The following is a 22,581-nucleotide window of genomic DNA, read 5'->3' as shown; positions in this document are numbered from 1 at the left end:
TACAGGGAAGACATCTTCCTCCCTCGTGTGGTACCCTTCCTGCAGGCTCATCCTGACATGACCCTCCAGCATGACAATGCCACCAGCCATACTGCTCGTTCTGTGCGTGATTTCCTGCAAGACAGGAATGTCAGTGTTCTGCCATGTCCAGCGAAGAGCCTGGATCTCAATCCCATTGAGCACGTCTGGGACCTGTTGGATCGGAGGGCGAGGGCTAGGGCCATTCCCCACAGAAATGTCCGGGAACTTGCAGGTGCTTTGGTGGAAGAGTGGGGTAACATCTCATAGCAAGAACAGGCAAGTCTGGTGCAGTCCATGAGGAGATGCACTGCAGTACTTAATGCAGCTGGTGGCCACACCAGATACTGACTGTTACTTTTGCATCTTTTGCATCATTTCCAATCCCCCATATATTTTTTTGTAAATATGTACAGTTGAAGTCTGAAGTTTACATACACTTAGGTTGGAGTCATTAAAACTTGTTTTTCAGCCACTCCACACATTTCCTGTTAAAAAACTATAGTATTGGCAAGTTGGTTAGGACATCTACTTTGTGCATGACAAGTAATTTTTCCAGACAATTGTTTACAGACTGAGTATTTCACTTATAATTCACTGTATCACAATTCCAGTGGGTCAGAAGTTTACATACACTAAGTTGGCAGAGATACTCCAAGTAAATGTTGCAATTCTTCAGCCATTCCTGAACCTGCGACCAAAAACATGCTAAATATGGACAGTACCAAAACAAATGATCTAATGATTCTAATGACTCTTCGCAGCAAAATCTGCAGAGCTGGGATGGTATTTATAACATTCTATTGGTTGCAATAAGTTTTGAATCAGGCGTCCTTTTGTGTATCAGTAGATAAACTATGTGCCATGAAATCGGTACATTGAAAATCTCTTCCCAAATATTTGGCAATCTGTATGGCAGAGCTGTCAAATTGTGTTCCTTAAATGAATATGGTATACTTTTATTTATCACAATTGTCTTTAACCAATTAAAACAAATGTGGTTTCTACTGAAAACTATGGCATAAGGGGATGACAGGCAATCCGTAATTTTGATTAAGACATTAATGAGCGATCTAGGACGGACGTAGTCATAACTATTTGTTCAGCACTTTTAAAATGTACAGTGACAGAATTCAGAACATGGGCCGTTCTTACAGTGTTCTCCCTGTACACCAAGTCAGAAACGTAGGATAAATAAAGGGGGCATATAAGCAGACAATGAAAGCTCAATGAAAGCTACAATATTCGATGATTACATTGCTCTAAAACAGGATATAGGCCACATGTGAACTACCAAGTCAGAACAGTAGGCGAAATTATGAGGGGGAAAGTGACCAAATTTTTAGGGTGAGCCACATGGGCTACTAACAGCTTACTACACAACATACACATAGTATTACTTTCTTAGCTACAAACAGTATACATATCTCCCTGGCATATTACAACATTTATGCAGCACCATATAATACATTTTTACACTATCCTTCTCGTGCTGTGCTCACTTGAACAGGAAGGGTGTGCGTTGGTCCTTCATGGAAAATTTTGTCATCAAAGTCTGGCATTCTCTGGATTTATGGTGCTTTCAAGACAACTGGGAACTCGGAAAAAAACAAGGTCGAATCATGATGACATCAGGGATCTTCAGGTCGGAGCTCTAGAAAGAGGCCAGAGTTCCCGACTTGCAATTCCGAGTTGGATGACCGTTCAAAACGTATTTTCCCAGTCAGAGTTCGTTTTTTTCCGAGTTCAGTTGTCTTGAACTCACTGAAGTCAGATTTCCCAGTTCAGAGTTTCCAGTTGTTTTGAGCGTGGCAGAAATCATGCTGGATTGACAGCATGGCCAATGTTGAATGTTTATCCTTTTAAGGGATAAAAAGAGACACTTAAACCCAGACTTGGGACCACACACCTACTCCACTGAATAGCAGGCTAGTGATTGCTTTGCAATGGTTGCAGTTAGCCACTGACTCCTTCCAAACCACTCATTGTTAAATTTGCGATTTCCAACTTGTGAAATGTTTATGTCCAATGAGCACCAATACGTTTTATCTACAATTTATCTTCATATGACTAGCATTGAAAAGGATTTGCCAGCAGATTGTCGACATGATTCATGATGATGACTGCTACAGTAGCTTGCTAGCTACTTGCTAGCTAAGATCTTGAAAGTACGATGTTGACATGTCAATCCAATCAAAGCAACTGTAGATATAACGTGATTTGATGTAATTTTATCTGTGGCCAATGACCTTCAGCCTTCTTGGAACGGCAATTATAATGTAACTCTATGGCAGTACCTAAGGGGCTTGAATTTTTTAGCTCGACCTTAGATTTTGCAGTGATGTAGTGTAACCATGAGTGACAGAACACTGAGCCAATCACGGCGCAACTAGAGAACATTACCAACCCCTATGCACAGTATTTCCCGCTGGCTGCCCCACCACCACAAAAAGCACTGAGGCTCAAGGTGTGTAAATGCACACCTTTGCACCGTAGTTGTGTTGGGAGAGCATATTGATAGCAGCTGGAAAGGCAAGTGAACTACTGTAAGCAAAGGGTGCAAGAGCATTGGGCAAAGTGCAACAAAAGAAAACGAACAGTACAGATAGCAATAAAAAATTTACCATAGAGGCAGCTAAAAACACTTTTTTGTTCCTGTTTTGCATGTTATTTTGGCATTAATACGTCTGAGGAAAAAGGAAACCGCACACTGCTCTTGATAGTATCACTGATCTTTAATAAGCTTTACGTATCAGCCTCATGTGCGGTTTCCTTTTTACTCATCTTATCCAACTCTTACCATGCACCTGCACAAAAGATAGCTCAGATGTGTGAGTGCCTTTTGAATTTTGGCATTAATACGTCTCACATATGTTTGCAAACAATGTAATATAAAAATAATAATTGGTCTCTCTTTTGCTTTCTTGAGAAAGGCGGCTCCAAATCAAATGTTATGGGTCCCATACACATTTTTAGCAGATGTTATTGCGGGTGTAGTGACATGCTTGTAGGCTACAAGCCTACATCTGCTAAAAATGTGTATGGGACCCATAACATTTGATTTGGAGCCGCCTTTCTCAAGAAAGGCGGCTCCAAATAATTAATGTTAATTTCTCTACCATTTCTCTCTGTCATTTTTGAGAATTTGGCAGCATGTCCAACCGGCCTCACAACCTCAGACCACGTGTAACCACGCCAGTCCACGACCTCCACATCCTGCTTCTTCACCTGGGGTCTCAGACCAGCCAACCAGACAGCTTATGAATCTGTGGGTTTGCACAACTGAAGAATTTCTGCACAAACTGTCAGAAACCATCTCAGGGAAGCTCATCTGTGTGCTCGTCATTCTCACCAGGGTCTTGACCTGACTGCATTTTGGCATCGTAATTGACTTCAGTGGGCAAATGCTCACCATTGATGAACACTGGCACGCTTGAGAAGTGTGCTCATCACGGATTAATCCCGGTTTCAACTGAAGCAGGTAGATGGCAGACAGCGTGTATGGCATTGTGGGCGAGCGGTTTGCTTATGTCAACGTTCTGAACAGAGTGCCCCATGGTTGCGGTGGGGTTATGGTATGGGTAGGCATAAGCTACAGACAACGAACACAATTGCATTTTATCGATGGCAATTTGAATTCACAGATATACGAAGTACATTCATTGTTTTGCTATTCATCCACCGCCATCACCTCATGTTTCAGCATGATAGTGTACGGCCCCACGTTGCAAGGATCTGTACACAATTTCTGGAAGTTGAAAATGTCCCAGTTCTTCCGCATAATCACCAGACATGTCACCCATTGAGTATGTTTGCTCTGGACAAACATGTTTGACAGGGTGTTCCAGTTCCCATCAATATCCAGCAACTTTGCACAGCCATTGAAGTGGAGTGGAACAACATTCAACAGGACACAGTCAACAGCCTGATCAACTCTATGCCAAGGAGATGTGTTGCGCTGCATGAGGCAAATGATGGTCACACCAAATACTGACTGGTTTTCTGATCCACGCCCCTACTTTTTTGTAAGTTATCTGTGACCAACAGATGCATATCTGTATTCCCAGTCATGTGAAATCCATAGATTAGGGCCTAATGAATTGATATCAATTGACTGATTTCCTTATATGAACTGTAACTAAGTAAAATCTTAGAAATTGTTGTATGTTGCATTAATTTTTTTGTTCAGTGTAAGTGTATACCAATTCGGCTTTCTTTTACTTCTTTGATTTACATTTAATGCTGGGTTATTCATAAACATCAAATCATATATATTTGATATACACTACCGTTCAAAAGTTTGGGGTAACTTAGAAATGTCCTTGTTTTTGATAGAAAAGCAGATTTTTGTCCATTAAAATAACATCAAATTGATCAGAAATACAGTGTAGACATTGTTAATGTTGTAAAGGACTATTGTAGCTGGAAAAGGCAGATTTTTTATATGTATGTATAGGCGTACAGAGGCCGCAAAACCCAAGTCTCAACGTCAACAGTGAAGAGGCGTCTGCTAAATGACTTAAATGTAAATGTAAGAGGCGACTCCGGGATGCTGGCCTTCTAGGCAGAGTTGCAAAGAAAAAGCGATCTCAGACTGGCCAATAAAAATAAAAGATTAAGATGGGCAAAAGAACACAGACACTGGACAGAGGAACTCTGCCTAGAAGGCCAGCATGCCAGAGTCGCCTCTTCACTGTTGACGTTGAGACTGGTGTTTTGCGGGTACTATTTAATGAAGCTGCCAGTTGAGAACTTGTGAGGCGTCTGTTTCTCAAACTAGACACACTAATGTACTTGTCCTCTTGCTCAGTTGTGTACCGGGGCCTCCCACTACTCTTTCTATTCTGGTTAGAGCCTGTTTGCGCTGTTCTGTGAAGGGAGTAGTACACAGCGTTGTACGAGATCTTCAGTTTCTTGGCAATTTCTCACATGGAATAGCCTTCCTTTCTCAGAACAAGAACAGACTGACGGGTTTCAGAAGAAAGAACTTTGTTTCTGGCCATTTTGAACATGTAATCAAACCCACAAATGCTGATGCCCCAGATACTCAATTAGTCTAAAGGCGCCCAGTTTAATTGCTTCTTTAATCAGAACAACTGTTTTTAGCTGTGCTAACATAATTGCAAAGGGGTTTTCTAATGATCAATTAGCCATTTAAAATGATAAACTTGGATTAGCTAACACAACGTGCCATTGGAATACAGGAGTGATGGTTGCTGATAATGGGCCTCTGTACGCCTATGTAGATATTCCATTGAAAATCACCCGTTTCCAGCTACAATAGTCATTTACAACATTAAGAATGTCTATACTGTATTTCTGATAAATTTGATGTTATTTTAATGAACCAAAAATGTGCTTTTTTTAAATAATTTTTTTAAACAAGGACATTTCGAAGTGACCCCAAACTTTTGAACGGTAGTGTACATATTAAAATAAACTTTATTTGACACATATACAGTATATGTAAAAAAAAATCATACAACCACCATATACAGAAAACAGTAAATTTCCTAAAGATGTAGAACAGGTTGTAATTTATGATGAAAGTAAACTATCCCAATAATTGATGTGTAGTGAGTCTCTGGCACCCTAGCTAAATCTAGCATATGCCGACTTCACCCAAGTGGGTGCTACATGCTGTTTGGGAAGTATCTACCCACGGAGTCTGCAGAGAAGCTGGGGATGGCCTGATGATCCGGACCTGTCTAAAGCCTTGTTCGCACTGCAAGCCTTAATGCTGAAATCAGTTTTGTTTTTTCAAATCCGTGACCAAATCGGATGTGTGTATGTTCAGACAGCAGTTATTTGCTGGCTACGCTAGTTGTCATAGTAACGACAAGTGTGCGCACAGTGGTGTAAGCTGATTGGCGTGGTGCTTGTGCTTCCTATCACTCAGAAGTTATGTAGCAAACTAAGGTGACAACAAATCCTGCCAAGGACGTTTCCCAGTTGCTTTGAATTTTCAAAATCATGGCGTAAAAACACTTTTAAAGCCTCAAATGATAAGATTATCTAACTTTCAAAACTAGTCCTTTTTGGCTAGCTACAGCGGTCAACTAGCTAGCTGTTTAGCATTCTAGCACATTCACATTTTTTGTTGTTGTAAACAATTAACAGGCTACTTAGCTACCACATGTTCTAGTCAAACTGTCAAGAGAGTAGCTAGCAAGCAACAAGATATGCAAAAATAAGTCGAGAAAGCAAATAAATCAGGTTTGACCGTCCAGACAAGTCGCAGCTACTAAATGTATACACAATTCAAAAACTTTAAGATGCAATTTGGAGAACAGCAAAAACAAGCTAAATTTACGATCCATTATCACATTGTTGCTGTAGCTTCATTCACTTCCGTCAATAGGGGATTTAACATTCTACAAACAAGTCATACAATAATTTGATGCTGTGTACTAGGTCAACACCGGGATTAAAACTCTAGTTTAGCTTCATGTCAAGTCAAACAGCAGTTACCTTGCCAAAACCATCTTTAATGTTTTGAGAAAAAGTTGCGCTGTTTTCTGCAGCTGTGTCGAATCGATGAGCTCTCAAACAGCCAGCCTTCCCTCCCACTCGTCAGCATGGTCCTAAAGTAAGCTCGAAAATGAACCTAAACTGTGTTTGCCTTTTAATCGCGATTGGAATGATTTTAGTAGCCTATTTTAAATTGTTGGTGTTAAACTAAAAGCGGAGGTGCATAAAGATAGTGGACCTCATGCACTTACCACAAATGCCTCATTTGCTAAATCTGCTGTATAGAATATTGCTCTCCTTTACCCTTTTTTTGTGTCGTCATACACTCAATATAAATGATCCCAATTCTAGCTCGAAGACACCGGCAATTTGAATAAACAAAAAAGTTATGTGGTAATTTATTGGCGAGTTGAACCATCCCCGCTCGCCGTAGTTTTAAAAACCTTCAGGTCATGAGAGGAGTTGAGAACAGCGTGGCGGAGGAGAGTGCTGAGGGTGGAGAGTGAAGGCTCTTGACTGACTTTCAGGACACTGTTGTAGGCTTGGCCATGTAGATGTGTCCAGCCTAATAACTACATGTACTTTTGTTGTTAAGCGTCTGAGATGATCTGTATAATGAATATAAATATAAAATAAAACAATTCTTATTCTTATTCTCAATAATAATAATAATAATAAATAATTTGGTGGCTGCTTATATTTATCCTATTTAACACATGTTTACAAGTTGGTACTAATATGCATGTGTGAATTGGAAATGTGTTTTTTTGTACATCCCAACTCTCCCTGAGACACCCTCAGAGAGTGGGGTCACGGCCAGGGTCTGCCATTATCCCCTTGTTGCTGGAGCAATTAGGGTTAAGTGCCTTGCTCAAGGGCACATTGCAGATATTTCACCTTGTTGGCTTGAGGATTCGAACTAGCAACATTTTAGTTACTGGCCCAACACTCAAACCGTTAGTCTACCTGCCGCCATATTAATCTAACTAATAAAAAATAAATAAAATAATAAATCTGATCTATTGGAAGATTATAGTTGACTCGGTGGCTCGTGAACTAAGACTTGGCGAGTGTGTCTGTTTTTTGTGAATCAAATAAAATGATACAATTCAATAGGAATGGCGGACAAGCAAACACAGCATTAGGTTGACAGTTTAAAATCTAACCGTTTTTGTCATTCTAACTTTAATGTATCACACAAACCAGATGAAACAAACTGCTCAGATTATAGTCCTGCTCTTCCATCTCTTAATCCTACTGGCCACCACAGATTAGATTGACTAGTAGATTAGTCCATTTCAATGGAGATTCTCTATTTGGACATGTTTTTTAGTTCCGTACTTGGCTGAATCTGTGTCTGGGAAACCGGCCCTACGAGACTCCAGAGAAGAGTCGTTTGTGGGTTCAAAGGACCAGTGGTGATTAGGTTGTTGGTGGAGTAGGTTGGCAAAATTCCATAAACTTTCCAAAACTTTCAACTAGAATTTCTGAAAAACCTGTGCATTATGGGGAAGTTTACAGACATTTACAACCCTGTGGCAGAGTGTGTCTACTTCTTACACAGCTAGCTCCTCACAGCTCCTCGCTCTCCAACTGTGCCTCCATAGGGGAGCTGGAGAACAGGATGGGGCTGTTGTCCGTCGTGGGAAAGGCAGACTTTATGTCTAGGCCTTGGCCAGTCAGTGCTGCATAGCGACTGCCTTACCGCGGAACCTTCTTCATAGGCAGAGGGACATGTTGATGCCACTGGGCTGCAAAGAACAGAGATGGCTCTGAGTATTGTAGTCCTTGCATTTGATATACTTAAAACACAATCATTAGCAACTATTGAGTCATTCAAAACTATCACAATAAACACTGTGACAGGTAAGAGAAAGCTGTTAAAAGTTGTATGAAATTTAATTTACCATAGATGTCTAGTCTCGCTGTGCATGAAACAATTCCCGCGTCATTCTTTGCTGATACGGTGTACCAGCCAGCATCCTCTTTCCTGGTTGGCTGAATCAGGAGGCAAACATATCCAGTGGCATCCTGGTTTAAGCTAGAATCAAAAAACATCTCTTCAATTAAATGATCACACTAAACTAAATGTATTTATTAACTGTGTTCTAATTAAATGTTTTTGGTGAATAACACGCATTAATTTTCTAATCTAATCTGGCTGAATTGGAATGTACTCTACGCATGGGGTTTGTGTGTTACCTCTTGTCTACATGACTTTGAATATAAGTGGGCAGTCAACTTTCTGGTTGGAGGGTGAGAGGTTAGTTCGGGAATATTAACCTGACTCTGGCCTTGGTGTGAGGAATGGTGTCATTGTCTTTCTTCCAGTAGATGACAGGTGGAGGCATGCCCAGCACCCTGCACTCCAGTCGGACGGAGGTGCCCTCTGCGATGCCTGTGTTCTGGAGCTTCTCCACAAACTGGGGGACTTGCTTCATCTCTTTTTCTGAATGGGAAAATAATAGTTATTCTCTGTCATGTACAATTACTATAATACTTCTTAATTGTCATGGCATACGTCACTATACCAACAAATTTATGTTTTTGTCATTACTTATTCAAAACCTATCACTGATTACCTACATTATATAATTGTTACATTTTATACTAACTTTCAATAATATGTCATCATAAATGCTTATAAATATTTATTAATAATGGAATACTAATTTGTTACCAAGATGTACACTATTTGGGTTTCATGAAAATACTTGTTTTGAGAACTCTTACCCACAACTCTTAACTCTAGACCGAAGGAGCTCTGTCCTGCTTTGTTGCTGGCAATGCAAGTGTATGTCCCGGCGTCGTCCTGTTTTAGAGGGTCCATGACAAGGGAATGGATTCCATTCTCCCTCACCAGCATCCGGTGGGAGAAGTTTGGGGAGATGGGCCTCCCGTTGATCAGCCACATCAGCTCTGGGTTTGGAAGGCCACTAACCTGGAAAACAGAGAAACACATAGATATACATCTCACAAGAAGTGCTATCTTCAAAGGCTATCCTGATTGATATCTAGCACATACTTTTTTTATAGTAAATCTAAAATGTATTAAATGACCATTGCTTAAATCATTCTATTCAGTTATTTTACAGTCCATGGTTATGTCACATACCTTGCAGTCTAATCTACAGACTCTGCCCTCGTGAGCCACCATGTCCCCTGGAGCCTGGAGGAAGTAAGGTTGGAAGAAGCGTTCCTGGGTTGGTTCACCCTCTTCCACTTCCTGTATGCGGGCCCGCACCCTGTAGGCATGTAGGGATGTGCAGAACATGTTACAGTACATGTATATTGGCCCTGGTATTGCTGAGATATCTTGTCATCTATAATCACTAAGACAATGATGTATGAGATTAGTGTTGCTATCATAGGGATAAAACACTGATTGGTTTATCTCTATATGGGTTTATGGTTGCTATGAGGGTTTGTGTCTGTACAACAGTAGTCTGGGCAATATCTACACCTGGGATCTTACTGTTAGTAACCTCTACAAACAACAGTAAGAGCTGCAATCATGCTGGCTCTCCATGCTGAGGGTTCTTCTTACCTCTGCAGATCACAATGCACACTCAGTCAGTCCTTCTCACCTCTGAGAGTGAATCATAGGTGTCATTCGGTTTCGGAAAGGACCTGTTTGGATGATCAAATGACCGGAGCAGCTGATTCGTCCCTGGTGATCATCAATTAATTCATTAGCAAATCAGATTTGGCAAAGGGGTAAGAAAGGTGTATAAGAGTGAAACAATTACGGGAGGTTATGTTACCTGGGGGTTAGCTGCCAGGACAGTGTAGTTGCCATCATCGTCGTTATTGGTGACCTCTATGTGTAGGGCACAGGTTCCGTCCCCCTGTCTTATCTTCTTATAATGATAATTGTTTCTCAAGATCTGCTTGCCATCCTTAAACCAGTAAACCTGAAATGGGTTGAAGACAGAGGAAGATTTCTAACAAATGTTGAGTACATGTCCACTCACTGTATGGGGAAGATACAGATGAACTGCCATATCAAAGTCCAGATTCCGGACGACCCAAATATAATACAAAAGAGAGAGCCAATCAAGCAGAGCCCTCTGTCCTTCCTCCCTGGCAGATAAAATCCTGACAGGATCACATACACATACTAAAAATCTTTGTTATCACTATATTATAAGGCAATTTGGATGAAAACCTCTGCACATAAATGTGCTGTCTCACCTTAGGTACAGGGATCCCCATCACTTTACAGGAGAACGTCATAGACACACCCTCCATGGCCCTGAAGTTCTTCAGTTTTTTGTCAAACATGGGAGCGATGCACTTCCCTGTTGGGATCTCATCGTGTTGTACCTCGTCATCTGACTCCTCGACTGGCGTGCGCTCCAGACGGAACTCTATCTCACTCATCAGCCTCTGCTCAAAGTTGGACACTTTGTACTCCTAAAATAAAGAAAGACCGCTGTATGAAAAGAATTGCAGTAGTCATGCCAATAGCGTAAGTCATTAAAGTGCTTTCCTTGCGTAGGTTAAATTTAAGCAAAACTAAAAAGAGCATCACTGTTATAATAAATATCTAGGTATCATATCATGCGACAATATATAATGTAAATAATTATAATAAACAGATTAAAATCAAGATGCTGCAAATAATAATACTATGGCAGGAATAAAAATAGTATGTCACCTGATATAATGGCAGAGACCCCTGCATGTAGTGAAGGAAACATATTTACTAATTGAAATATTGTATCAAATACTTTACCGAGATGGAATGGGGATACATTTCAGAAACAGTTTTGGAGAGTGTTTACAGTACTTGAGTAGATTTACAGAGGAGTCAGACCCAGAGCACCATTTCACAATGGTGATATTGTGTTAACGGCATGGTGGGAGTCAATCCAATTCCAATTTTCCTAATTGAGATGCAATGAAGAACATTGGAATCAAATCAAAGTTTATTGGTCGCATACACATATTTGCAGACGTTATCGCAAACGCTTGTGTTTCTAGCTCCAACAGTGCAGTAATAATACCTAGCAATACACAACAATATGGACAAAAAAATGTAAATTAAGAAATATCAGAACGAGCAATGTCAGTCCGAAATATATAAATATACAGTGCATTCGGAAAGAATTCAGACCCCTTCCCTTATCCCAAATGTTTTTGTTACGTTACAGGCTTATTCTAAAATTGATTAAATATGTTTTTACTCATCCATCTATGTGCGATCGCTTATAGCCTACATGATAACAATATTATGGACTAAAGTACGAGATTATTGTTATTTGTTAAACGGCAGCCAAGCATCAATGATCATGTCACCAGAATAAGACGCTCGATACTTATTGGAAAGGAGCATCAAGCTCATCACCTTGCACTTTCACCACTAATACAATGGAATTATTGTATTACTATTTTATTTTTTTCTGTGCGGGGGTCTTGGGGAACTGTGGCGGGAATCTTGGAGGGCTGATGGGAGATCTGTCGACGTGTGCTTGAGCACTGGTTGCTTCTGTGTGTCGCTCTGGATGGGAGGCTGTTAGATCACTAATGTGATGTAGTTGTTGAGCGGCTTCACTGCAAGTATATTGTATGTTCTAAATATTCAATAATTTGAAAAAATTGAAAAATAAACGATTATAATGGGCTTGAGTGGTTTTAGTTATTATGCAAGTGGAATAAGGAACAGTCCCTATTCCTCTCGTACGAAAAAAGATTGCAGTCAGAGTGCATTATAACTGCAGTTAGAGTGAAATATAACTGCAGTATGCTGCAATTACTGTGGCCAAAATAACCGTTTTTTTACTACAGTAATTTTGCAGTGTAACTGCAGTTAGTATGCAGTACACTGCAGTTATTCTGCAATTACTGCATCCAAAATACCACAGTCAATTGCAGTTACTGCAGTTTCAAAACTGCAATCTTTTTTGTAAGGGTTACAAAAAACATTCAACCCTATTATGCAATTACTGAAGTACTATGAATGAACATGTTAATACAATGTCATTACTGGCGTCAATACAGTGGTTCTGCATAGGTATAAGAGCAACTTAATGTAAAGTGTTACTGAATGTTCTGAGCAAAGCAATGCTTGGGAGAGATGTTCGCTGTACCTCGTCATAGTTAAAGACAGTGGCGGGAATGTTTGGTCCGAGGTGTCTGCTCGCTGTTTTCCCCTCATAAGTAGTCGGCTTCTATGAGAGGATAGGGATGAATGATGAACACCAACACAAATACACACACACTAATGAACAAAACACACACACCCATGGACACACACAGACATCACTACCGCTAATGTGTGATTAAAATGATATGCATGGTGTTATATGGAACACATACAGTATATGATGAATGAATATGGAAAATGAATGATTGGAAAAGGATTGCTCGCTGATGCTCTGCTGATCTCTCAGTTTAGATGAATGCATGTTCTCACTGCTTCCAGATTGTTTCACATTGTCACTTTACCCCATTTCCAATGTCAAAGGAGAACAACATGGAATTATAATAAGAATTCCAGAATAGCAAATTGGAAGCAAGTGAGAATGCACCATGCAGTCTCCCACTTTGTATTCTTTTCAAATGTTTGAAGAACATGGTATTCAAACAGGTGTTGGGTTGAAAAGAATTTGTAGAAGAAGAATGCTTTATTTATTTGAGATCCCTCTGTTCATTTGTTGGTTCCACTCCAAGCCATATTATTACTGCATAACTCATTCATTTAGTTACATATTCAGTCATTCACCCAATCTATAATGGAAGGTATGTGCCTCACGGCATAACAGTACAATTGAAGGGATATATCCTATACCTGTTGTACATGACCACGCATTAAATCTTCATTGAACCTAAGCCTTTTCTCAATATCGTGGAGGAGAGTTTGTTGGCTGCTACGAATGTCATCATCTAAAATAGGACGAGTGCTTGTAGGCAACTTCTTCCGTATGCCTTGAGGTGGCCTGTGGATCAAAACAAATTAATTTGCAAAAATGTATTTTTACAATGTATAAAACTGAAACACGACGAATTGAATGGTGAAGTAAGAGGTCCAAAGTTCCTGGGGTTTTCCAAAAATCCGGGTCGGAAAATTCAGAGTTGAAGGATTCCGCCCCTGCTTATTCCCTTCCCTCTAGCAATCCTCCAATCAGGATTTTTTTTTAAACTGGGAACTTTCTGGAATTCAGGAACCATAGAGTCTTACCCATGAGCACTCCTGGGCAGGCCCATCGAGTTGGTGGCTTGTGTGGTGTGTAGAGAGGGCAGGACAGAGCTGAGGAAGGCCACATGGTTCTGGATGGGGCTGGAGGTACTGGAGGTCGGGGACCCTGCCTGCGGGGGCGACTGCTGTGGCAGGGCGAACACAGAGTTTAGGTAGGCAGCAGGCAACAGGGTCGGGGAGGTGGGAGAGGACATGAAGGAAGGGGGGCTGGTGGGTGACTTGAGGACTCTGGTGGGTAAGACTCTGGATTGCGGAGAGAACTGGTTGGGGTTGGAGGAGTTGAGCTCGGCAGCCAGCTTGTGGAGCAACGGAACAGGGGACTCTGTAGGAGAGGGACTCCTAAATGGAGAGAGGGGAGTCTGGGCAGTGATGAACTCCTTTGGCCTAGCGTGGTTGAAGCTCTGTGACGTAGGAGCCAGGTTGAGGAGGGAGGCGTGGGTTGTTCTGAGCAGGGGAGAGGGGGAGGTGTTCTGCATGGTTGTGGGGGCCTTGTTGAAAGCTGCAGGGATGGAGCTGAGAGACGCTGTGGGGGCTGTATTCAGATGAGGTGTGGGAGGTGTGCTAAACTTGGGTACGTGAATGGCTTTAGGCAGGGATGAGTGGGCTAAATTCAGCTGGGAAGAATGGGTGCTGTTTTGCTGGGTCATATAGGGTGGGGATGCAGGGCTGGTGTACAGGTGTGGTGCAGGAACAGTTCTCAGCAGAGAGGCAGTTGGAGGGGAGCTCATACAAGAAGGAGCTGTCTTCAGTTGAGGAAGGGACGGCAGGGTACCCATAACGGGTGCAGGAGGGGCTGTGTTCAGTAGCGTTGCAGAGGTAGTGTTCTTTGGGGGTGCAGGGCTTGTGTTTAGCAGGGGTGAAGAAGTAGAATAGTAATGGGTGGTGTATGGGTTCAGTAGTGGTGCAGAGGCAATGTTTAGCAGGTGCGCAGGGGGACTAGTGTTTAGCTGGGGTGTAGGGGTAGTGTTCAATCTTGTCACAGGGGCGGAGTTGAGAAAGGGTGTTGGGGCTGTGGTCAGTATGGGTACGGCGTGGGTGGTCTGCAGGAGCATGGGGGTAGATGAATGGGGCAGGTTTGACTGAGGCTGGGCTTGGATCTGTGCCTGGGACTCGTGGTGTGTCTGGGCTGGCCAGGCAGATGCCTCCGGTTGGCTCTTGGTGGCTCTGGTTGGCTCAGTCTCAGTCTGCTGCTGCTCCATAAGCACCTGGTTGTGCAGAAGCTGCAGCTGGACAGGGTCTCTGAGAAAACAGAGATGGAATATGTTGAAAACTTTATATAATAAAACTAGCCTGGTCCCAGATCTGTTTATGTGGTCTTGCCAATTCATAAATCCTTGTCACGCCAAACCATATGAGTTGGCAAGACAGTATAAACAGATCTGAGACCAGGCTATAATTAAACCATATGTTTGTCTTAATGTGTTCCTCACCCGAATAACTACAAATACTCGAGACACAGTTCCGTAAAAAGTAATGAGCACAATGTGTCTTTCAGGGGCAGGTTGGGGAAATAGTCTGCCCTTTTAACGTATAGGAGTATCCAGGGAGCATCCAGACTCTAAACACACTCAGATCTGCAATTGGAAATGTCAGTAATGTTCTGTATCAAGCTTGGTGTAAGACCTTTCATTGCATTATTCTAGCATTTTTAAAATGAGTTTTGATGCATGTTCTGTAGCTTCTTATTCAATATCAGTCACTTTGATAATGTAGAGTGAAAACCAGACAATAACTTATTGTCCCTCGATCAATTATTATTATTATTAACACTACGCAGAACACGTATCATCTTAGTGCCAGATACATTTTAATCGAACAGAAATGTGAATAACACAATAGCAGAGTGCTACAATTCATATCATGCGCATGCAAAAAGGATAGAATTGCACTTAAGTATGTTAAGAAATCACCAACCTCAGTTTTCTGTGGTTTTAAACACCACATAGTTAAGCACAGACATGTATTCAGTAGACAAATGACAACTGGAATGCAGCAGATCTGATAGGGAGCTCAAGAGGAGACATTCCCACCTTCAATGTTTACTGTTTTAAATACAGCCCACACAACTCAAGCTGCTTTCTTCATTTCAAAACAAGGACCGCAATTGAAAAAAATACATCACAAGACTGAGACCAAACATTTTATAGAATTACTTTTAGAATTAAGCGTATTTTCTCGTAACAAAATCAACTGCAGGTGCAAAATTTGGGAAACACAATGGTGATAAAACAAATAGCTTGTGGTCTGACTGGTTGTTCATTTGGCCCTAAATCATGTTAGGATTTGTCTTAAGTTAAGTGATACTAGATAAGTTGAAAAATACTTGAGAATTAGAATACTCACAGTTTGGGCTTGGCCAGTACTGGAGGTGGTTCCTTATTGGCCAACTGCGACATATCTTCATATGAATGGCTATTGGATGCTTCACTCTGGTTTTCCGTTTCATCCTCAGGCAGTTTGAAGTGCACACGGAGGCCTGCCCTGGAGCTGGACCTGGGCCTGTTGTGGTTAACCAGAACCCCAGGCTTAAGGCAGGAGGAGTTGGGGGGATCAGGGAGGTTTACATGGGGAGGGGGCTCAGGTTTATGGATAGGAGTCCCTTCCACCTTAGGCCAAAGACCAACGGAAGGGTCAGGTAACACTGAAAAGGCTCTGGAGTATTCATGGTCAGTCTTGGGCATCTCACCACTGTTCTGGGGCTCCGGGCATAGCACGCTGGAGCTAGTAGGCAGGTCTGGGTGAGGGGTGCTCAGGTAGAGTGGGTCCAGATGAGATGTGTTGGAGCTACGGGTGCCTATACGGAGGCTGCTGCCCAGGCTTAGTGGGTCCAGGCTGGGCATGCTGGGGCTGATAGGCACCTGGCGCAGCATGCTGGAGCTCAGAGGGTCTAGACGGAGGGTACTGGTGCTCAGAAGTTCCAGTCGTAAATTGCTGGAGCTGAAGGGATCCAGGCGGATGGTGCTGGAGTGAGGCTTGATGCTGTTGGTGAGAAGAGCCTCAGCTTGAGGCTTTAGACTGGGCAGAGTGAGATCTGATGAAGAAGGCTCTGGGACTTGTGTGGACTCCATTGTTAAAGTGCCTACGAGAGTTTTCACGTGGTTGTTGTTGGTGTTTTCATTTCCTAATGAGGTACAGGGAGAAGGATAGTTACAAAGCCTAGGGAAAGTCTAAACATCCCTTTCACACTTTTCACATTTTGCTGCCTTGAAATTACCTCTAAAATGGGATTGCATTGGATTTTCCCCTACTAATCTACACAACCTACTCCACATTTTCAAAGTGAAAGAAAAATTATAGAAAATGTTCTAAATTAATACAAAAATGTGAAACAAACATGGCTTGATTGCGTACGTCTTTACACCCCTGAGTTAATACTTGGTGGAAGCACTTTGGCAGCAATTACAGCTGTGTGAATTATTTTGAATAAGATTCTACCAACTTTGCACAACTAAGAGGGCAACATTTATCCATTGTCTTTTTTTATTGTATTTTATTGCTCAAGTTCAGAAAAATTAATGGACACCAATATTCAAACCTGCTTTTAAAATATGATTTAAGTCAGGGCTGAGGCTGGACCACTCAGAAGCACTTAACACCTCTTGGAAAGCCCTTATGTTGTGTCTTTGGCATTACAATTTGTGTAATTGACCTGCTGAAAAAGAAAAACAATTCCAGGGTTAGGTATTCAGAAGACTGAAGTAGGTTTTCCTCTTACTTTTTTTACCTGGGCTTTGATCCTATCATATTTCTTTTGTTCCTGACAAACTCCCCAGTCCCTGCCGGTGACAAGGATACCCATAACATGATGCTTCCACCACAATACTTGAAAATGCAGAGGGTTTCACTCTGTGATGGGTTGTATTTGACTCAAACATTTTTTTTTAAATTTAGGCCAAAAAGTACATTTATTTGCAATGTTGTCTTGCAGTATTACTTAACGGCCTTGTTGCAAAAATAATTGCTGATTTTTTAAGACAGGCTTCCTTTTTAAAACTTTTTCATAAAAGCCAGTAATGTGGAGTGAATGCAATGTTGTTAATCAATGCACAGTTTTCTCTCAGCTCAGCCAATGAATCCTAAGCCTCATAGTGATGTCGTTGAGGAGTTTCCAATTGCCATACTTGACCATACTCAAAGGGATATTCAGTGTCTTGGAATTATTTCTTAAAGTCCCCTGATCTATGCCTTTGGGAAAAAAATCCCAGACATGCTTTTAAAGCTCATTGGTGGCTCTGAGGTTGAATCATTGTTTGACATGCACTATCAATTTGAGGGACCTTCCAGAGACAGGTAAAGTTGTTCTAAAATCATGAGAACCACAACTTTGGCAAACAGATTATTGTGTGATTTTCTATGAAAATATTTGCTCCTGAACTTATTTAGATGTGCCACAGAAAAGAGTTTGAAGACCATCGCAATCAGGACTGTTTCATATTTTTATTAATTTCAGAAAAATTATAATTTTTCTTTCACTCTGGATAAAAAATCCCCTTTAAGAATTTTAGGCAGAGAAATGTGAAAACTATGCAAGTGTGTGTAGACTTTCACGAGGCACTGTAAACAGTCTTCAAATATTATCTTACGAATAGAACTTCCAAGTCTAAACTTTGTAAGCCAGTGATGTTACCTTTCACCCTTAGTGCAGCAATACTGGACACAGTTCCATATTTGTTGCTTGCAGTGCAAGTGAATGTTCCAGAATCTTCAGGGAAGACTTCAGCAATGACCAAAGTGCATATTTCCTCTAAAGGGAATACAAAATTAGGGAGATGAGCTGAATGTCATTGTTGAAGATCAGGCAACATGACTGATAGATTAAAGTGCAGAGAAGTTACTATACTGAACTAAAATATAAAATGCAACATGTAAAGTGTTGGTCACATTTCTCATGAGCTGAAATTAAAGATCCCAGAAAAAGCACAAAAAGCTTATTTTTCTAAAATGTTGTGCACAAATGTGTTTACATCCCTGTTAGTAAGCATTTATCCTTTACATTTACATTTTACATTTTAGTCATTTAGCAGACGCTCTTATCCAGAGCGACTTACAGTAGAGTGAGACAAGGATATCCCTACCGGCCAAACCCTCCCTACCGGCCAAACCCTCCCTAACCCGGACGACGCTATGCCAATTGTGCGTCGCCCCACGGATCTCCCGGTTGCGGCCGGCTGCGACAGAGCCTGGGCGCGAACCCAGCCCAGCCTGGGCGCGAACCCAGAGACTCTGGTGGCGCAGCTAGCACTGCGATGCAGTGCCTTAGACCACTGCGCCACCCGGGAGACCTTTGCCAGGATAATCCATCTACCTAACAGGTGTGGCATATCAAGAAGCTGATTAAACAGCATGATCATTACACAGGTGCACCTTGTGTTGGGAACAATAAAAGGCCAATATAAAATGTGCAGTTTTGTTATGCAATGCCACATATGTCTCAAGTTAAGGGAGCATGCAATTGGCATTCTGACTGCAGGAATGTCCACCAGAGCTGTTGCCAGAGAATTGAATGTACATTTTTCTCCCATAAGCTCCCAACGTTATTTTAGAGAATTTGGCTGTACGTCCACATGGCCTCACAACCGCAGACCACGTGTAACCACCCCAGCCCAGGACCTCCACATCCAGCTTCTTCACCTGCGGGGATGGTCTGAGACAAGTCAACCGGACAGCTGATGAAACTGTGGGTTTGCACAACTGAAGAATTTCAGCAGAAACTGTCAGAAACCGTCTCAGGGAAAATCCTGTGTGCTCGTCGTCTTCACCAGGGTTTTGACTTGACTGCAGTTTGGTGTTGTAACCAACTTTATTGGGCAAATGTTCACCTTCGATGTCCAGTGGCAAGCAGGAGAAGTGTGCTCTTCACAGATGAATCCTGGTGTCAACTGCACCGGACAGATGGCAGACATCGTGTATGGCGTTGTGTGTGCGAGCGGTTTGCTGATGTTGTGAACAAAGTGCCCATGGTGGCGGTGGGGTTATGTATGGGCAGGCATAAGTCACGGACAACAAACACAATTGCATTTTATCGATGGCAGTTTGAATGCACAGAGATACCGTAACAAGATTCTGAGGCCCATTGTCGTGCCATTCATCCAGCGCCATCACATCGTGTTTCAGCACGGCCCCATGTTGCAAGGATCTGTACACAATTCATGGAAGTCTTCAATGGCCTGCATATGTAACGGATGTGAAATGGTTAGCTAGTTAGCGGTGGTGCGAGCTAGCAGCCTTTCAGTCGGTTACGTCACTTGCTCTGAAACCTAGAAGTAGTGGTTCCCCTTGCTCTGCAAGGGCCGCGGCTTTTGTGGAGCGATGGGTAACGACGCTTCGTGGGTGACTGTTGTTGATGTGTGCAGAGGGTCCGAGGTTCGCGCCCATGTCGGGGCGAGGGGACGGTCTAAAGTTATACTGTTACATTGATGCTGTTGACCCGGATCACTGGTTGCTGCGGAAAAGGAGGAGGTCGAAAGGGGGGTGAGTGTCACGGATGTGAAATGGCTAGCTAGTTAGCGGTGGTGCGAGCTAGCAGCCTTTCAGTCGGTTACGTCACTTGCTCTGAAACCTAGAAGTAGTGGTTCCCCTTGCTCTGCAAGGGCCGCGGCTTTTGTGGAGCGATGGGTAACGACGCTTCGTGGGTGACTGTTGTTGATGTGTGCAGAGGGTCCCTGGTTCGAGGTCGGGGCGAGGGGACGTACTAAAGTTATACTGTTACACATACTCACCAGACATGTCACCCATTGAGTATGTTCGGGATGCTCTGGATCAACGTGTACGACAGAGTGTTCCAATTCCCGCCAATATCCAGCAACTTCGCACAACCATTGAAGAGGAGTGGGACAACATTCCACAGGCCACAATCAACAGCATGATTAACTCTATGCAAAGGAAGTATGTCGCGCTGCATGAGGCAAATGGTGGTCACACCAGATACTGACTGGTTTTCTGATCCATGCCCATACTTTTTTATTTTTTTTAAAGGTGTCTGTGACCAACATATGCACTGTTGAAGTCGGAAGTTTACATACACCTGAGTCAAATACATTTAAACTCAGTTTTTCACAATTCCTGACATTTAATCCTAGTAAAAATTCCTTGTTTTAGGTCAGAATAATAGTAAAGAGAATTTATATATTTCAGCTTTTATTTCTTTCATCACATTCCCAGTGGGTCATAAGTTTAGATACACTTAATTAGTATTTGGGTGCATTGCCTTGAAACTGTTTAACTGAAACGTTGCGGGTAGCCTTCCACAAGCTTCCCACAATAAGTTGGGTGAATTTTGGCCCATTCCTCCTGACAGCTGGTGTAACTGAGTCAGGTTTGTAGGCCTCCTTGCTCGCACGCGCTTTTTCAGTTCTGCCCACAAATGTTCTATAGGATTGAGGTCAGGGCTTTGTGATGGCCACTCCAATACCTTGACTGTGTTTCAGACACTCTGAAAGGCTCTGTAACCATGATAGTTCAACAGACACAGGTTGTTAAGGTTCCTTATAAGGTTGAGTTTTAGGAGGAGAAGTAAACTGGCTTTTACGCAGAGGAGTTACAGAAGCTACAGCCCCAGCCAGATACTCTAAACATCTGGAAAGAGTAATGGTGTACACTGGTTCATAGAAAACATCACCTAGGTAACAGTAGGACTGACTTTGAGGCCAGTCATGTTTTTTTAAAATGATTGTATCTAATGCTTGTATATTGTGAATACAATTTACATTTCAGTAACACATAAAACAAAATATTTTGATACATGCAGAAATATGCTGCATCTTAAGATTTTACAATTGTATTAATTGTACCATGACAGTCTCTCCTTTGCATAATACGTACCTGATTCATCCATGGATCGAGGCTCTAAAAATGAAGAAAATGCTAATATATATTTAATCGTATGAAATCAGAGCTTTCTGTTCTTCATGCAGCCTTTTTTTGATACTTTAACAGTTTTCAGAATGCTTACATTTATTAACTTCAAAGAGAAAGTGAAAATTTACTAATTAACGAATACAAGAGAATTGAGGTAAATCACAGAACGTACCATAAGATGAATGTACATTATTCCGACACATAGTAAAGGAGTGAATGTCTTGGTCTTACTCTTCTGCAGGATCCTGAAGTCAGGGGAGTCCTCAATGACAGTTCCTTCTCTGTACCAGTCCACCTTGGGGGAGGGCACTCCTTTAACACGGCACTCTAGCACCACCAGCTCGCTCTCTGATGCCAACAGGTCCTGCAGACTCTGAGGGGCCAAGTAGAGTGCACAGCCATCATAAGTTTATCATCACACACAAAACATGCAGTTTCTTAAGTACATGAGCTTTAAAAATGTACCATATAAGAAAATATCATATTTTGTTCGATGTTTGATGATGAAGTTGACATTGTACATGTCTTCTAAATATTAATAGTGTGGATATAATATTAGTGGGTTACCTTTGTGAAAACAGGGGCAGCCATGATAGGCCTCCCGTCTAGACCTCGAGGATAGATGTCTGGACTTAGAGTATAGCTGTCTCCATTTAGGTTCTGAAAACAAAAGGATTCCATCAATTCAAGTGGAACTGACACCGTTTGAACTACTTTGCAGAAATGACATTAAACAAACACATAATCATACCAACACAATCACAATATCGGTCTAAAATACTAAATTCACATTTTATGCTACAAAACCAACGTTATAAGAGTTTAATTTTTTTTATTTTTATATTTGACTAAAAATTAAATTGTAGCTAGCTAGCAGCTGGAAGGATGTTATGTTATCACCAGGGGCCTCATAAGCATTCCGTACGCACAAAATATGCCCTAAAACACGCATGCGCCAGTTGGCGTTTATAAAACTGAACGTGATGTGAGAATGTGCTTATCCTTCCGCAAACTTTAGACCATGCGTATGCAGT

General features: G+C 41.8%; 1 pseudogene; it reads right to left on the bottom strand.

Moving 5' to 3' along the window:
* Positions 1–6,273: 6,273 nt before the first annotated feature.
* Positions 6,274–22,581, bottom strand: part of LOC139570648 (myopalladin-like) — a 32,492-nt pseudogene continuing 16,184 nt past the window's right edge.

The sequence above is a fragment of the Salvelinus alpinus genome, chromosome 3 (assembly GCF_045679555.1).
Source record: "Salvelinus alpinus chromosome 3, SLU_Salpinus.1, whole genome shotgun sequence".
Taxonomy (NCBI): domain Eukaryota; kingdom Metazoa; phylum Chordata; class Actinopteri; order Salmoniformes; family Salmonidae; genus Salvelinus; species Salvelinus alpinus.
The sequence above is the reverse complement of the archived record's forward strand: the minus strand, read 5'-3'. Positions and strand labels throughout refer to the sequence as shown.